Below are 19,628 nucleotides of genomic sequence, written 5' to 3' on the forward strand. Positions count from 1 at the left end.
TTTTGTTAACTCTTTAAAATATTTTGTAAAGATATTATTAGGTATAAAATACAAATTGTCCATTTTTTTAATTATTGTGGAGCAATTTTTTTTTACAATTTATTTATTTGAGACTCTTTCGTTTTGTACTTAATAACTCACTTAGATGAATATTTATGATATGGTCCCACATTTGATTCTAAAATTAAGAAATAAAACTCCTGAAGCACCGCACACCCTTGGTACATTAGTCACTCCACAAGTATAAATGTTTGTGGGGTATGAGGGGTAAGAGCCGAGGTTCAAGTCTCTAGGATGAAGTTTCACACACATATACACTTAGATTATGCTAGAATAGAATTTCTATCTTGTAAAAAAAAAAAAAAAAAAAACTCTTGAAGAGTAAATAATTTAGGACACATGGCACAAAATTGGAATTCTAATTTAAATTTCTAATTTGAGTTTCTCTCAACTTCACTTATTATTATTATTATAGACTAGTTGCAAACTCACACTATGCATAGGAATATATAAATATTTTGTAAGGGGTGTAATATATAAAAATTATCAATTGCTTCACACGCGCCTTTCTAGCTATTACAACAAAAAAGCAACTGCCCTCTCTTTCTTTAGCTATATCCAAGTCGTCAATAACAAACCCTACATAAACACCAGACACAAGAGACCAGCCCAATTCGTAAAACTACACCTAAGAATTATTTACCTTTTTATTTTTTTCTTGTTAGGTTGTTAAATAGGGTTTGGTGGGAAGTATAAGAGAGAAACCTGAGTTTGGGTTTGTTTAGTTTCCAGAGAATTCGTTAAACTAATCAATGTCTTAGGCAAGCCTAGAAGATATCTACCTCCCTATTTCCCTTGCCAGCTATCTTGACAAGAAGGTTGTTCTACAACTCCAAGATGATCGAAAATTGATTGGTGTACTTCGATCTTTTGATCAGTTAGCCAATTTTGTTATGGAAGGTGCGTATGAGAGAATTATTGTTAGTGATCTTTATTTTGACATGCAGTTGGGTCTGTATGTTGTTCGTGGAGATAATGTTGTTTTAACTGGCGAGCTGAACTTGGAGAGAGAGAGGAACTTCCCCAACATATGACTCGTGTTTCAGAAGCAGAAATTACTAGGGCACAGAAAGCAGAGAGGGAGGTTGTTCATCTTCAAAGATCCATCAGAAAAAAGTTGGAATTTCTGGATTTTGACTAGTTAGAGTTGCTAGTTCTTACACTGGTTCACATGCTCAATCTCATCCACAATTTTGTAGAACCTCGCCAATAGTTTTGTAACTTGGTAACACAATATGTTCTTTAAGGTTCGGATTCTTTTTTTCCCATTGTTATAACTATCAAATTAATTATCAACAAAAAAAATTATAGTTGGTATTTTTTTTTGTTCTCTTTTTCTTTTATATGTATCTAGTTTAAGAATGTAACAAATTAAGTATCCGTTTGGATACGGAATAATTTTGCTATGTTTAGAGTTTTCACATTTTTTTTTTTTCCTTTTTTGCTGATGCACGCATCAAGGACAAATTTTAGTGTTCATGCTACTGTTCATGAACAGTAGCCGTATATATTTGACTTTTCAACCCTTTTCAGTCCTGCCCTTTTCACCTTTTTTTTTTAGGAGTTTCAGCTTTTACCTAACAAATTGCACTGTAGATTACTGTTCATGTATTGTTTATGAGACTCACAAGCACTTTATTCATAAAAAAATATTAAAAATGGGTCTCACAATACTATTCACATATTTAAAAATTATTTTGCTACAGTATTTTTAGTTTTCAGTTTTCAACAATAAGTTCAATGCAAACGAACTCTAAATCTCTCACACACACTTCTTTGCAGTTTAATTTGTTATTTTTTTTAAATCTCTTATTTCAATCTTTTTTACTTTTGAAACTATAAGTCTTAACTTGTTGCTTTTTAAAATTTAGGGGATTAATTTGTTACAACCCTTAAATTATAGGTTTGAAAGTTAATTTATATATATTCTTTGCCTAAAGAGGAATTTTGATATTGGAATGTGGATTGGTTTAAAGATTGCGGAGGCAGCTAAGTCACTTAACAACTCTTGGATTAATAATATTCACACAGCTGCCTTAGCGGTCTCTCTCTAAACTTTCTCTTTCTCTCTCTGAAACGAGAGCTTCTCTCTCTTCATGAGAGTTTCCTTTTACATTTGGTCTTTCTGTAGGCCAAATAGCACTTGTGTCCCACACGCATCTACCCAAATCGCCTTAAACTTGTACTATCTTGTTCGCCTCCTTTTTCTTTCTTTTCTTTACTTGTCACTTCTCGAGCGTTCCAACCACTACCTTTTCTTACGCTTGGTCTTTTCACCTCAAGTTTTCCCATACCTTTCTGTAACCATTCACAGCTCAAAACAAAATTTCACTTTTGACTTTCCTTTTCTCCTCTTTGCTCTGTAGAAACTCTATTTAGTTTCTTTCTTTTCTTTTTTCTTTGCTTCTGAACCGCCCTGTAGTTTTTCATCGTTGCTGGTCTCTCCATGGGAGACCCCTCTGTCATTAGAGATTTTACTTGGACTGAGAGTAGTGGGTCCGATGATGGTGCGGACCCTTTAGCTGATGAATCAGATTTCTCGTCACAGAGTAGTGATGATATGGAAGCGCCTTTTGCGAGACACGGTCCACTGCTTGAAGCTGATCCTGACTCAGTGCACATGCAACGCTTGTTCTGGAGTCAGTGTGCCATGGGGTTTGTTTTGGATTACAGAAAATTTTCAGTAGGCTATCTTCAACATCTGATTCGCTCTGCATGGCGTCTACAAGGAACAGTTACAGTTGTGGGGAGGGATTCGCTCTTTTATATGATTCACTTTGACAATGTGGAAGATCTGAAACATATGTGCTCGGAGGGCCCTGGTCTGTTGATGGGCGTTGTTCGTGCTTGAAAAGTGGAGACCAAATCTGGTAATGAATAAATTGCATTTGAATTTTGTGTCAATTTGGGTCCAATTACATGGGTTACCACTTAAATATCACGACCCTGAGTTCGTAGAGAGGATGGGTCAAATGATTGGGGCTTTTGAAAAAATTGATTGGGACGAGAAGTTGCCTAGAAATATCAGATTTATGAGGATCAAGGTGCGCTTAAATCCGTGGATGCCAGTTGTTTCGGGATTTATGCTTCGCTTGGATGATGGCACTAGGACATGGGTTCAGTGTAGGTATGAGAGGGTGCACAAACTATGTACAAAATGTGGTCTAATAGGACATGCAAGGAGTCAATGTTCTGAAAGCGTGGATGAGGTGGAACGTATGCTTATCCGCCAAAGGCATACGATTCAGCGTCTCTATCATGTTCCCTTTGCCTTTGATTCTTTAGAGCCACAGTTTCACAATGAGCTTAGAGCATATTTTAATAAACGGCGGAGTTGGACAACAAGAGCAAGGTTGGGCACTATGGATTATGAGTTTCCCCCACATGCATATGCCCATTAACCCTCTGCACCTATAATCCTGGGACTTCAAATTCCCCTACCTCAGCACCTAATCAGAGCATCCCTGTTTCGCATACACCTCAGACCTCACATGCAGCGCAATCTTCATATGTGCAACAGGATATGAGCATGCAACACTGAATTCAGGGGTTTTCTCTCTGTCTTTGAACAGAGGTTTTGTACCACCCACACCCGCCAATTCTCCAGCATCGTCCCCTGTTGATACACACTCCCCTGCCGATCTTATCACACATGCAACACCTCCACTGAACCAAAACCCACCGTCTAATATTCCCATCGAATTACCACCTAGCCAGGAGGCTCAGAATAACAGTCCGATGCAATGGCTGTGGGTCAATGGAGATGGTCCGTTTATGACTAATGGGGAAATTAGGGAGGTGACAGAGTCTTCTTCAGCAACAGAAAGTGATTCTGAGACTGTGGTTATGTTCAATTTAGACAGACTAAATGAGAATAGACCTGAGTGGCTACGTGGGTCTGCATGGGAGCGAGGTCAAACTCCTGAGTCAACTGATGGACTAATTAATTCTTCGGTTCACAGGGTGGATAGAAACAGTACTCGGGCTGACTTGGAGGACTTAAGTAACGGGCCTGGTATAGGACAACCCAATACTCTGCCCCAAACTCACTTCACAACCCAATCCATGCCTAGCGCAGGAGTAGAAAACACTCCAACCCGAGCTGTTAGTCTTGATACAGGTTTAGACACAGTCAGGCCAGAAGAAAATAGTAAAATAACATTAATTTTTAAATAATATAATTAGTAGTTAAAGTTTACAAACTATATTTTTTACTAGCATCTCGAGTCTAAAAGACTCGATTTTAGGGCTATAAATCGAGTCTTTAATGCTCGATTTTTATGGTCTGATTCTGTCCGATGTGGCATTTTTTCCACGTGGCAACTACTTGAAAATTGAGTCTCTAAGACTCGATTTACAAGTCAAATGAAATTTCCTCTAAGTCCATCCATTCCTAGAGCAAAACCCACCACACAAAAAAAAAAAAAAAAAAAAAAAACGGACGCGAGTAAGCCCACCTGGGTCGCGCGGCCTGGGCGCGCTGCCTGGGCGCGTGACCTGGGCGCGCGGTGGCCTGGGTCGCGCGACCCAGGTGGGCTGAGTGCGTTCTTTTTTTTTTTTTTTTTTTTTTGGTGGTGGGTTTTGCTCTAGGAATGGATGGATTCAGAGGAAACTTGTTTTCGTTGTAAATCGAGTCTTAGAGACTCGATTTTCAAGTAGTCGCCACGTGAAAAAAATGCCACATCAGACAGAATCCGACCATAAAAATTGAGCATTAAAGACTCGATTTATAGCCCAAAAATCGAGTTTTTTAGACTTGAAATGCTAGTAAAAAATATAGTTTGTAAACCTTAAATACCAATTATATTGTTTGAAAATGAATGTTATTTTACTATTTTCTCCGTCAGGCCATCAAGTGTTGCTGATACAAATTCGAGCCTTTCTTCACCTACATCGGTCAGATAGGAGCCTGGTGTCTTAGGTTGCTTGGGTTGTGATCAGGAGCTAGGAAATTTGTGTAGTTCTTCAAGAAAGAGGATCGGAACAGAACTTGGAAGATTTGGAAGGAACATCCGCCAGAAGTTGATGTATGGGTTTTTCACCGAGGAAGGTAACACTCAACTTCTTTTTATTCAGCAAAATAGTTGTAATTCTCCCTTTAATTATGTGTATGATAAGGAATCCCTATATAATCCAAAGGGTTGTTGGGAAGCTGACCCTAATCAGTTTCCCCAACAACAATGAGGATTATGAGCTGGAACTGTAGAGGTTTGGGCAAATCCTCTGCAGTTCTACAGTGCAAGAAAAAAGCCCTGGATTTAAAGCCTGATTTGTTATTTCTCATGGAAACCCGACTAGCTAATGGTAAGGGGTCAGAAGTGTGGCAAAAATGTGGCTTTTCTGATGGGAGGTTCCTAGGGTGGGTCTTGGTGGTGGACTTATTCTTGCTTGGTTACCTAGACAAGGGCTACAGATTGTTTATGATTCCCCAAATTTAATTCATATCAATGTCCTACACAATCGAGGCTTCCCTCTCTCGATTACTTTTGTCTATGGACATCCTGATCATGCTAAGAGAGGGGAGGTATGGCAACAGCTTAGAGCTCTTAAACAACATTCCCATCCTAGCTGGCTCTGTATAGGAGACTTTAACAAAGTCCTATCAAAGGATGAAAAAATATCTTTTAGGACTAGAAACATTTCTTTTAGGACTGGAAACATTATTGGAGCTGATGAATTTCAACATGTACTTGGTGACTTGCAATTATGTAACTTGACTGCCTCTGGTCAGAGATTTACATGGATGAATAAGAGGGAGGAAGATGATTTTTGTCATGGAGAGGTTGGATAGAGCCTTTGGTAGTATAGAATGGCTTAATAGATACCCCTTATTTTCTCTTAGGAATCTCCCAATTGTCAGGTCTGATCACGGACCAACTATATTAGATTTGGAGGTTCAAATACCTTTTAGAAGAAGGCCTTTTCAGTTTGAATGTATGTGGTTAACACATGATGGGTGTAAGGAGATGGTGCAAACTGCTTGGAGGTGTCAATCCAAAGGGTCTAGAGCTGCTCAGTTGAGGAAAAAACTCCTCAATGTTAAATACAAGGCTTTAGAATGGAATAAGAATGTGTTTGGCAAGGTGGAAGATGAAACTCAGAGGAAACAAAATCAACTACAAACACTGCAGGATTCCATTGTAACAAAGGAAGATGTAAGGAGGGAGAGGGTTCGTAGAGAGGAACTTGAGGAACTTTTGGACAGAGAGGAGTTGATGTGGGCTCAAAAAGCTAGAACTAATTGGTTATTCATGGTGATAGGAATACAAGATATTTTCAAACAGTGGTTAGACAACGAAGGTCTAAAAACAGGATCCTTCAAATTAAAGATGAGGGAGGGGTCTTAACTAATAAGCCTGAGGAGATAGAGAATATTTTTCAGGACTCTTTCCAAAGGAATTATAGTGGTAGCAGCAATTTAACTGTGGATGATGTTCTCCATGAACTCCAAGGACTTCCTATCCCCACTCTCTCTGAACATGATCTCCAATCCCTAAACTTAAGTATCTCAGATAGAGAAATTGAGGAAGCTGTGTTTCAAATGGGGCCTTATAAAGCACCTAGGCCTGATGGCATTCCTATTTGCTTCTTTCAACAATTTTGGGATGTTGTTAAGATTGATGTTTGCAATGTTGTCCATGCTTTCTTTCACTCTGGTTCTCTCCTTAAAGCTCTAAACCAAACCTTTATCACCCTTATTCCAAAGATTTCCCACCCTGAGGAGGTTTCACACTTTAGGCCTATCAGTCTGTGCAATGTGATATACAAAATCATTCCAAAAATACTTGTTAATAGATTGAAACCCATCATGGATAGCGTTATTACTCCATACCGAAATGCTTTTATCAAGGGTAGAAATATCTTTGATAACATCCTTTTGGCACATGAAATCATTGATGTGATTAGGAAAAAGAGGGGGAGGAGAGATAGATTTGGAGTTTTGAAAATTGACATGTTTAAAGCCTATGATAGAGTCAATTGGAACTTTCTGAAGGCAGTCCTTCTTGCAATGAATTTTGATTCTAAGTGGATTATGGAATGTGTGACAACAGTTGAATGTACTTTATTGTTAAATGGCAGCATGACCAGGTCCTTTAAACCCTCCCAAGGATTAAGACAAGGAGATCCTTTATCTCCATATCTTTTTCTTTTGTGTGCAAATGTTCTCTCCATTTCCCTAACCCAAGCTGAGAAGCTTCAGAAGATAAGAGGAGTTAAAGTGGGTAGGAGTGGCCTCTCTTTTTCTCACTTGTTATTTGCTAATGATTCATTGTTGTTTTTTAGGAAGGACAATGTCTCTGAACAAAATCTGCAAATCATCCTAAATTGGTACTGTTCTATCTCGGGCCAGTCTATCAATCTTGCCAAATCTAATGTGTTTTGCTCTCCCAACATGCCTTTGGAGGAACAACAAGCCCTTGCCAGATCCCTCCAGGTTAATTTGGTTCAACAACCCAGTAAGTATCTTGGTGTTCATTTTAAGATGAAAGGTAATAGGATTGCTGAATTTCAATTTCTCATTGATAAATTAAAGACAAAACTTCAAGGTTGGAAAATCAAACTTTTATCCCAAGCTGGTAGAACCTTAATAACTTCTGTTCTTCAATCCCTACCCTTATACGCTTTTGCATGTTTTAAAATTCCTGAATATGTGTGTAATAAGATGGACTCAATCATAAGAGCATTTTGGTGGGGTCATGATTGCAGTGAGAACAAGCTTCATTTGGTTAATTGGGATAGAGTTAGCCAACCTAAGAAGTTTGGGTGATTGGGCATTAAGAAGTTCAGGCATATGAATCAGGCCATGCTTCACAAACAGTATTGGAGAATAAGTCAGAATCCTCAACTCCTTTTAGCTAAAACTTTTAAGGCTAAGTATTTCCCAGCTGGCACTATTCAAGATTGTAGGTCAAGACCTCATTATTCTTGGGTTTGGAGAAGTATCATACAACAAGAAAATCATCTTTTGAAGGAAGGTAAGTGGAGAGTTGGAAATGGGTATAGCATTCCCCTAAATCATAGGAATTGGATTACACATAGAAATTTAAGTGTACCACAAAACCAGCTCCTAACGGGCACAGTGGGGGATTTGATTGATCATCATAATAGAAGTTGGAAAGTGGATTTGGTGAGAAAGTTGTACCCGTTTCCTCAAGCAGCTGAAATTCTTCAAATACCTATATCCAAGACTGATTCTGTTCTTTGGAAGTTTTCAAGGGAGGGGAACTACCAAGTGAAGAGAGCATATGAGTTGCTTGCCCAAGATATAGTAAGACAACCTCGAGCTTGGCATGTTCAGAATGGTTGGTGGAGGTCCTTTTGGAAGATCAAAGTTCCTTTGAAAATCAGTACTTTCATGTGGAAACTTATGCACAATGGTCTTCCTACTTTACTCAATCTGCATATTAGGGGTATCACTAATGTCAAGTGTTGTCCAATGTGTAATGAGGAGGAAGAAAGCATCACTCATCTCTTTCTTCATTGTCCCTTTGCTAGGGCTTGTTGGCATGGCTCCATGCTATCTATTCATACTACTGAATTCAACCATTTTTCTGTCCAACAGTGGATTGAGCAACTCATTTCAAGTCATTATAGGAATGGTGTGGTTTCAATGTGTTTTTTGCAGGATGTCTTTACCATTCTTTGGACACTATGGACTCACAGAAACAAAGTAATTCGCCAAGGGATTAATCCAAATCCAGTGGAAGAAATACTAACAGCTCAACACCTATCTTGCAGGTACAGAGATACAATATTAAACAGGAATAATCTTGAAGGCAGGGAAGGCAGTGGCCTCAGATCAGGAAGGGAGAGTGCATCAGATCAGAGCAGATTAGAGAGGCCGAGTGTAGCAGGGGATTGGCAGATAATTATCAAGATTGTAAATAGTAGAAGCAGAAAGTTTCATAGATATGGTACTGTTTATGAGAGTCTAACAGTTCAAGGAGAGAAGGTGTTTTTTGGAGCTATTAGTAGTACTGCTCGAACATTAACTGGAGCACTGCTAGAGGCTATGCTTGAAGCTATTTTGACAGCAAAGAGTCAAGGTTTTCAGCATATTTTGGTTCTTAGCAATAGCAGAAGTCTTATGCAGACCTATAGGCACAACACAACTATGGATTGGTTAGATAGTACTAGACTAACTGATCTAAGGTATTTAAATCAAAATGGGGTTTGCTGTAATGTCTTTTGGGTACCCACTATGGTTGTAAAGGATTTGAGAGCTGTTGCTTGTTTGGCAACTCATATGCCAATGCACTTTTGTTGGTTTCCTACAGCTGGTTCTACTCTTTTGTACAATGAACTGATGTAATATTTTCTCCCTTGAATGGTATGGAAAAAAATAATATTCACACGTTTTCCTTCTCAAAAAAAAAAAAAAACAACTCTTGGATTTAACCGTAGAGTGTAATCGTCGGAGTGGGCTTATGCAAAATAAAAATAGAAAGATAGATTACACACCCCACCCCCTCCATTTGTTGATTTGTTGTGGGCCTTAGCAAAGGCAATTTCAGCAAGTGGTTCTATACATGGCTTTACTGCTTCGACATTGAATTTTTTTTTGGGTTCTTCTGGTAGTTTTGGGGCTGCCTTTGATAGACTTATGTAAGTATCCCCGCCACACATGCTGATGGCTTGACGTCCTTTTGGGCTTCAATGCCAGGTGTCCACTTGATAAGATTCATGGGTTAGGCCCACAGGTTGTGCGTTTTGTTTCAATGGCAAATGTGTTTGCTTTGAACACCCACGTTGGATCGAATTTAAGGCTTTAAGTAATGGCCCAATTTGAATGGGTCTTGGGTTGGAAATTAATTACTCTTAATAAAAAAAAATCGGTGGCCTTTGGGGACTAATTTCTTGGGCCCAACTGCGGGGGTTTATTCCCACGGGTTGTGGGCTGCAAAAAAGGTGCCTTGGACTGAATTTGTGGGCTTTTAGCCTTGCCGGTTTGCTGTCCAGAAAATTGCCTCTTTAACACCAGTAAAAAATTCTCCTGAGAGGTTATTGAATCAGCTCAAATTTTTGGGGTTCAGTCTTAAATTTTTAAAACATATATATCAAAAAGATTTTTTTTTCCTTTTCAAAATTTTGGGAGGTCAAGAACATATTATGGCTTGTATACACATGTGAAACTTACTCCTGAAAACTTGAACTCCAACCCTTACAATCTTCCTCTCACCCACAAGAATTTTGTACTCCTGAAATAACCATCACTAAAAGTTTTAACATTTTTAACATCTCTAATTGAATGATATTTTTTCGGATATTACAAAAACAAAAAATGACAACTCTTCAAAATATATAATTTGTGACAAGGACATGCTGGATTAATAACATCCAGACCAACAATTTTCTACATTTCTTTCCTTATCTTATATGACCTAAAGAAATATTTCTTAATTTATTTGGAAGTCACCCAAGAATATTGGTTGGGATTTTTTGTAATAATACTGCATGGAAGGTGGGCAGGTAGTGGGATTTATGTGGGTGTACCTAAAGGATATTTATACGAGTTACTTACAGGCACGTCCCTCATAAAACAATTAGCTGTGTTTTTAATGGTTGGCTTTATAGATTGAACAGCTAGATATAGCCTAAGGTTGTCCTATCAGAAAGAACAATAGAACTAAACAAATAAATTAAGAAATATGTGGGAATAGTCTCAAGTTCTTGCCAACAATGTGAGGATCTATCATATTAGAAATTATGGTGAGCGATGTGCAAGTCAATGTGACAAAAATTATTATTATCTAATATAAAAAAAAGGGTGTTATTATGCATTAACAAGAATATAATTTGTCATGGGCAAAGTAGCCTCACAGAAATTTCGTTTTGTTAAGGTAGGTGGCTTCCATATGCTTGAGAGAGGGTGTACTTGGGTTGGGTGGTGTGGAGTTAAGAACTTGATAAATACTAATATCAATTGATTTGAAACTAGCTCATGGAGGCAGGTATGGGGTGGGTTTCCTATTCTACTCCCCCGCCCCACTTCCTTTTTGGGCAGGTTTTTTTTCCCCACCCCATTCTAGCGGGTCCTGTGGGCGCCTACAGGTACCCATCCCACCACACCCAAATTTTATATATATATGATTTATTAAAAGTTTATTTTAAATGCATTAAATAAAAACTCATAATATATTTATTAAAAAAAATTTTCTAACATTACAAAACATTCCCAAAGCATAACAATACAATAATTCAAGTAATTAGAAGTACAAAAACAATTTAAACATAGCAATACAAAACAATTAAAAAAATATAAAGAAACGTAAATATTAAAACATAAAAGTATAAATTCAATAATACAATATAAAAAAATATCATTAATGTAAAGTTAGAAGGCTAAAAACACATACATAAGTCTTGTAAAATAAAACTTATAAAAATATTTTTTTAATTATATAAATATAAACGGGCCGGGTGTGTAGGGATGGCAATTTTGCCCCTCCCCGCTTTGCCTCGCACCGATTTTTCTCGTCCTGCAAAGGTGGTAGGGCGGGGTGGGGTGGGAATGGGTTTAGACTTTTTAGACCCACCCTGCCTCGGCCCGACCCAGCCTTCCCCATCCCCACCCCGCCCCGCCCCATGTTGCTGAGGGGTTATAATTATAAATTTTTCATACCCTAAAACGCTACTATTTAAACAAATATATCAATATTAGCTTATTTTATTCTACCCAATGTGGTTCCTTGCTTTTATTTTGTTATGTGTTATACTATGAGATTTTTTTTATTTTTTTGTGATTGTCTTGTTAAACATTTGGATATATTATTCAATTTTTTCTAAAAATTGATTTGATTTGATGAGATAAATTTAGTTGTAATTTCAAGTATATTTTTATTAAGGAAATAAGTTTCATTAAAAAATTGTACTAGTTGTAGGACAAATTAACAAAAAGTAGAGTTTTACGGGGTAGAGCGGGGCTTCGCGGGGCCCTAAGGGGCAAGGATGGGGTGAAAAAGTTTTCTCCGTCATGTGGGGTGAGGCGGAGATGGGGTAAGACCCATGCGGGGCGAGGACGGAGACCCCATCCTTCAGCCCTGTCCCGCCCCATTGCCATCCCTATGGGTGCGGGGGAAAATGTTAATAAATTTTAATGAAAACTGAAATAAATTCTAATGAAACTTTTTTTTTAGGGGAAAACAACGGGACTTTATTATTAAATATCAATTAAATCAGTATGAAAAATAGAAAAAACTTATGGTGGAATATCCTTCATTCACACTAAAAAATCTAGAATGCCAATGGCATATCTAACCAAACTATGAGCAAGAAAGTTTCTTCCTCTCTTAGTGTTAGAGTAAAGCAAATGATAAAAAAAAAAAAAGGGACATATCCCTCACATCCTTAACCAACACACCAAAGGGAGCCAAAGAGCACACATCTTCCTCTAGTGCTTTTATCAAAACCAAGGAGTCTCCCTCGAGGACAGCACTGTTAATACCTATCTCCATGGCTAGTGATAGAGCCATTGCAGCAGCCAGCGCCTCTATCTCAATGGCCGAATATGCATGATTCATTTTCTTTGAGCACGAAGCCAGTATCAATCCCTTCTCATTCCTGATGATCGCACCCATTCCAGACTTATTCTCATTATTGAAAATCGCTCCGTCGAAGTTTATTTTGGCAAACTCCAGAGATGGTGGAAGGCAACGAAATACGGTGCAATTGCTTTGAGGTGCTTGAGTTGCTAGGGCTATATGGCTTGCTTGGAAATCGGTAAGGTAAGCTTTGGAGACTTGAGCTACTTGATGGAGTGCAGTCACTGCCTGTTGAAGCTGAACCTTGTTTCACTGAGTCCAAATCGTCCACGCCGTTACTACAAAGGGCTCTAAGTTTTTTCCTTGCAAAACGATCCATGACAGGAGCTTCTTCAAGAACTGAATGTTACAATTGAAGAAGGAAAGCACAGTGGGACAAGCAAAGTAAAGAAGAAACTAGCAGGAAAGGATAGAAGGGAGTCCACGTGTCAGAGAAAAAAGATGAAGGAAGTTGAGGACAGCTGTCAAGTAGTGGAGATGCCAAATGTCAATATATGATTTGTTGTTAGTTAGTTATTTTTGGAGGGAAACTATTAACTCCTGTTTTTGTGTATATAAACCATAGTTGATAATTATTTGTAATCAATTTTTTTTCATTCAATCTAAATAGCAATTTCAGTTTCTTCAATTTCTTTCCTCTCTCTCTTTACTTTGTTTTACATGGTATCAAAGCGAGTTTTCTGAGATCTTCTTTCATTTTCTCAATTCCCGAACAGAGTTTAGTGTTTCGTTTTCTCATTTCTTTCCTCATCCATGGCTTCTGATTCCACAACTAATACTCAGTCTTAAACTGCTCACTCAGTACCTTCTTCAAGTGCAACAATGGTGGATGAATCTGCGAATAATCCTTTCTTTCTTCCTGCGAATGAAAATCCAAGTCTTATGCTTACTTCGCAACCTTTCACTAGTCCAGAAAATTACATGAGTTGGGCACGATCTGTGTTTTTTGGCCTTGAGTTCTAGAAACAAGTTTGGTTTTGTGGACATATCGATTGCTGAGCCTGAGTCATCTTCACCATTGTACAATTCTTGGACTAGATGCGACACTACAGTGCTTTCTTGGTTAACTAATTCACTCAATTTGGATTTGAAGGCCAGTGTTATATACATCAACAATGCCAGAGATCTATGGATTGATCTCGAGGATAGGTTATCTCAGGGTAACACTCCAAGGTTATTTGAACTTGGAAAGGAGATTTCACATCTTGCACAAGGATCACTTTCGGTGAGTTCTTATTTCACAAAATTTAAGACATTGTGGGATGAATATGCTAATTACCAGCCTTTCACAATCTATACTTGTGCTTGTACTTATGGTTCTAAGTCTTCCCAACTTGATGCTGAGCATAAGGAGCATGTTTTTAGATTTTTAATAGGACTAAATGATGGTTATGGTCATGTTATAAGTCAGATTTTGTTGATTGAACCTTTGCCTTCTCTTAGCAAAGTGTGTTCTTTGATTTTGCAAGAAGTAAAGAGGGGAAATATTGGTCAAAGTTTTAACATGATTCACTTAGGAGATGTTGTTGCTATGTATGTGAATAATAGCAAAGGTTTTCTTGGTCATCAAGGATAGAAAAATGGTGGTAAAGCAAGGTAATGGCAAGAAAGATAGGCTTGTGTGCACCTATTATGGCTTCACTGGACATATAGCAGATAAATGCTATAAGCTCCATGGTTACCCTCTTGGTTACAAACCAAAAGGAGGTAACAAGGCTATGGCAAATCAAGTTGCTTTAATGCAGACCTCAGGGAATTGTGGATTGGATATCATTTCTCCAAATGTGCATTCTAGTTTTCTGCCTGGTGGAGTCTTGCAAAGTGCTGGTGTCCAACCTTCTGGTGCTTGTATTCAATCAGATTTAGCTTCACAGAACCATGTTGGTCACTCTGGTGGAGGTTCTTATGTGCAAGCTAGCCCACAGGTACCACTGTCACAAGCTCAATGTGAGCAAATTCTGAATTTTCTAAAGAATTATATGGTTGCTGGATCAGGCAATGATGCTCAAACTGCTCACCAAGCAACTTTTGTTATGGCTTCTTATCCTTCTATTCCACATCCTTTACCTTCCACATCATCCTCTCCTTCTTCGTTATCAATCTTTTCAGGTAATTCTTCTTGGATTCCACCTAACCTTTCTCACTCTATTTTTGCTGCTTAAGTTGTTGATAGGCAAGCTTACAAATCCAATACTAGGGCAACAGATCATATGGTTCATTCTGTTGCTCAATTGACTTCAATTACTTCAATTGTCCATACTTTTGTCTATCTACCAAATGGGGAGCTAGCCTTAGTCACACACATAGGCATAATGCATATTTCTTCTACATTGATTCTCACTGATGTTCTATGTGTGCCCTTTTTTACATTCAATTTGATTTTAGTTAGCAAACTCACTAAATCACTTTGTTGTTGCCTCATTTTTCTTGGTGATTGTTGTTTATTCAGGACCTTACTCAATGGAGTACGATTGGTCTGGGTAAAGCACACAATGGCCTATTTTTGCTGCAAGATTCAGGTTGTAGATCTTCTGCATCTACTCTTGCTGCTGCTGTTACTTCTGTTTCTTCATCAGCTTTATGGCATAGTAGATTAGGACACCCTTCTCATTCCAAACTTCAATTGTTGAAGCAACTTGTACATGATGTTGATATCAATAAAATTGCTTCTTGTTGTGACATTTGTCATTTTTCAAAACAAAAGAAACTTCCTTTTACTGCTAGCAATCATGTATCCAATAATCCTTTTGATTTGATTCATTGTGATCTTTAGGGTCCATTTGCTACTAGTACTATTAATGGTTTTAAATTCTTTTTAACAATTTTGGATGATTTTACTAGATGTACTTGGGTATATTTGCTTAAACATAAATTTGAAACACAAGTTTATCTTCCACAGTTTGCTTCTATGGTGTCTACCCAATTCAATTGCAAAATTAAAACTATTAGAAGTGATAATGTAACTGAGTTTTACCTTAAGGATTTCTTTCAATCTAATGGCATCTTGCTTCAATTGACTTGTGTTGATACCCCTCAACAAAATGTTGTTGTTGAGAGGAAGCATCAACATATTCTCAATGTTGCAAGGGTTTTATGGTTTCAATCACAAATCTCTTTATGTTTTTAGGGAGATTGCATTTTAACTGATGTTTACTTGATTAATAGACTTCCTTCCAAGTCCTTAGGTAACAAAAGTCCATATGAGCTTCTTTTTAACTCTCCACCACCTTATAATCATCTAAAATGTTTTGGTTGTTTGTGTTTCATTTCCACTTTACCTCATAATAGAGACAAGTTTACACCTAGGGCTAGGAAATGTGTGTTCTTAGGCTATCCCCAAGGCATCAAGGGCTATAAGGTTTTGGACCTCACCTTTAATTATGTTCACATCTCTAGAAACATTACTTTCTATGAGCATATTTTCCCTTATGCTCTTTCCTCTCAACCTTCCAATTCCTATCTAGATGACTTCATTTATCCTCATTGTACTTCAGATTCTTCTCCCTCTATTGACATTGTAAGTCCTCCTTCCTTTTCTACTTCTACTCCACCTAATTCAGTTGATTCTACTCCTTCCACATCTACTGTGGATATTGATGTTCTTCCTACTGCAGATTCTGCTGCAGGCCCTATTTCTATTGCAAATCCTGAAGCCACTATTGGTCTTTCACCTTTAGCTGCTCCTCCTTCCTTGCCTTCTGATCCTATTCTCCTAGCTGCCTCACCTCTTTCCTTACCTTCTGCTTCTACCCCCATCCTTAGAAGATCCACTAGATCACATAAACCTCCTTCTTATCTTTCTCAGTATTCTTGCAAGTCTATTAGCACTAAGCCTATGCCATATGATCTTTCAACTTATTTGGACTATTCTCACCTTGGCCCTACCTTTCATTCATTTGTCATGGCAGCAAATTCCACTCCTTCAGAACCTGCCTCTTTCCATTAGGCAGTTCAATATCCTGAATGGAGAGCTGCCATGGATAAGGAAATAAAGGCTTTAGAGGTTACTAACACTTGGAGTTTGGTTCCTTTACCTCCTAGTAAGTGCCCTATAGGTTGTAAATGGGTTTATAGGGTTAAATATCTCCCTGATGGCTTTACTGAAAGGTATAAAGCTCGGTTAGTTGCTAACGGTTTCACATAGAAATTTGGTCTGGACTACTCTAAAACTTTTTCACCTGTGGCTAAGTTTGTGTCAGTTAGGATTGTGCTCACTTTGGCTACTGTGAAAGGGTGTTTTCTTCATCGAATGGACATTAATAATGCTTTCTTGCATGTTGATTTGAATGAAGATGTATACATGTGCCTTTCACCTGGTTTTCCCAGCAATGGGGAGAACATTGTATGCAAATTAAACAAGAGTCTTTGTGGTCTCAAACAGGCATCAAGATAATGGTTTGACAAATTTTCCAAAACTATTCATCAAATAGGATTTGTTCAATCAAAATCTGATTACTCATTGTTTACTCACACTCAATGGACTTCTTTTACAGTGCTTTTGGTCTATGTTGATAACATTTTGCTCACTGGAAACAATCATGCTTGTGTTGACAGTTTGAAGAAGTTACTTGATGGCAGGTTTGGGTTGAAAGACCTTGGTTCTTTAAGGTACTTTTTAGGCCTTGAAGTAGCAAGGACTGATGCAGGTATAAGCTTGACACGAAGGAAGTATGCCCTTGAAATTTTGAAAGATACTGGTTTCCTTGGATCAAAACCAGTTAGATTTCCTATGGAGTAGAACCTAAGGCTTTCAAAATATGAAGGAAGGTTGTTAGCAGACCTTGGGTAGTACACAAGGTTAATTGGGTGATTACTATATTTAACCTTGACACGGCTGCAGTCTATTTAATAGAGTCTTTAATAGCATGGAGATCAAAGAAACAAGGAGTTGTTTCAAGATCATCAGTAGAAAATTACTTGGGTGCATGTGAGATTACTTGGGTGCTTTAATTACTCAAGGATTTGAAAATTGAACATCATAAACCAGCTATGCTTTTCTGTGACAACCAGACAGCCTTATACATAGCTGCTAATCCGGCCTTCCATGAGAGGACCAAACATATTGAAGTGAATTGCCATCTGGTTTGAGACAAATTTTGGAAGGTATGATTAAGACCTTTCATGTGAATTCAAATGCTCAAGTGGTTGATGTGTTCACCAAAGCTTTAGGCTTAAATTCTTTCACAAGATTGACACATAAGTTAGGTTTAAAAGATATTTTCATGCCAAAGCAGCTGCAAACTAAAGCTCTACTTTAAGTCCATGATCTTCCAGTTCAGGACTTGAAGGGGAGTGTTACAATTAAAGAAGGAAAGCATAGTGGAACAAGCAAAGTAAAGAAGAAACTAGCAGGAAAGGATCAAAGGGAGTCCACGTGTCAGAGAAAGAAGATGAAGGAAGTTAAGGACAGCTGTCAAGTAGTGGAGATGCCAAATGTCAATATATGATTTGTTGTATTAGAGATTAGTTAGTTAGTTATTTTTGGAGGGAAACTTTTAGCTCCTGTTTCTGCGTATATAAACCATAGTTGATAATTATTTGTAATCAATTTTTTTTCATCGAAATAGCAATTTCAGTTTCTTCAATTTCTTTCCTCTCTCTCTCTTTACTCTGTTTTACACTGAACTTCACTTCGAAAGTCCCACAACTCCGAATTAGCTCACACAATATCATGCTCTAATCATTTCCAAAGTGCATGAAGTGGGTCCTCTGTAGCAGCATGGCACCATTCACATTGAGGATCAAGGATGATGGTTCTTCAACTAGAGCATCCGTTGTTGGCAGCGCACTACGATAGGCCCGCCACACCAGGGTCTTCATCTTTTGTGGTACACGCATGGTCCATATTCCTTTCCACATTTGCTTCTCTCTAGCTTGCTGAACCTATGGTTCAAGGGTCATCTCTACTCTTAGTTTAGGAACCTATAGCCTGGCTTGCAACTATATAATCCATTGCTTGAAAGTGACCAAAACATGGTGTCTTCGAATGCAACTTTGCTTAGAGGAATCTTCTTTATAATCTCAGCATCCTCTGGAGTAAATAACCCATCAACCATCTCGGCTATCCACTCTCTTGTATTTGGATCAATCAAGGTGTCCATAGTCATGTCTTCAAAATCCTCAATGGGACATACGGGTAGGTGAGGAGGGTGTTTTTTAGGAAGCTAATGATGCTGCTATAGGAGACAAAAATTTGTCAAGCCAATTACAAAATGCCACATCAAAAATTTAGTGACAAATTCTAGATTAATATGTCATTAAATTAATTAAATCAAATAATAACATGTGCCATCCAAATTGATATTACATTGACATATTGAAATTTGCCACGTGTTACTTGGCCCACAAGATAAAGATAAATCCACTATTCAAAGTTTATTGATAATTATTTTTATTAAAATAAATAAAATAAAATAAAGATAAATTTTCTATTCAAATTGATGGATAATTATCTTTATTAAAATAAATAAAATAAATAGAGATAATTATTTATCTTTGTTGATTATTATCTTTATCAAAATGTGATATTTATCAAAATGTGATAATTATCTCTAAGCAAAATTTGGGCTAATCAAGAGTCTACTACATATTTTCAAGCATATCAATTTAAAGTGGGGCTTATCCTCTGAAACCATTATAAAAAGGGGACATCTTCTCTCATTTTCCAAACAATTTTTCAAAGACGTCAAAAATCTGGAGAAATTCTACCTCAAAAATACATGAAAAACATTCAAATAAGTTCTTTGAAGTTCTATTGGAATTAAACTGAAAAGCCTCCATAAACTTCAACACACCTCAAATCCTTGAAACTCAACGGATCAAGCCTCTAAAGCCCCAAAGAACTTCAACCTAAAAAGCCTTCACATTTGAAGATTTGAAGAACAATAAATCTCTAATAAGCTCAAAGCTAGAGAGTTGTTGCAAAGACCGTTCAATCCATCTTCCAAGTAAACTCAAGAAGATTTCTTGTTCGAGTCAAGTTCAATGAAGATAGAATCATAGGGTATTCTTTAGTAAAAGAATTGA

General features: G+C 37.6%; 1 pseudogene; it reads left to right on the forward strand.

Moving 5' to 3' along the window:
- The first annotated feature begins 812 nt into the window (after nt 1–812).
- LOC142614784 (sm-like protein LSM1B) lies at nt 813–1,201 on the forward strand (annotated as a pseudogene).
- The last annotated feature ends 18,427 nt before the right edge of the window (nt 1,202–19,628 follow it).

Source organism: Castanea sativa, chromosome 11 (genome assembly GCF_040712315.1).
Source record: "Castanea sativa cultivar Marrone di Chiusa Pesio chromosome 11, ASM4071231v1".
NCBI lineage: Eukaryota > Viridiplantae > Streptophyta > Magnoliopsida > Fagales > Fagaceae > Castanea > Castanea sativa.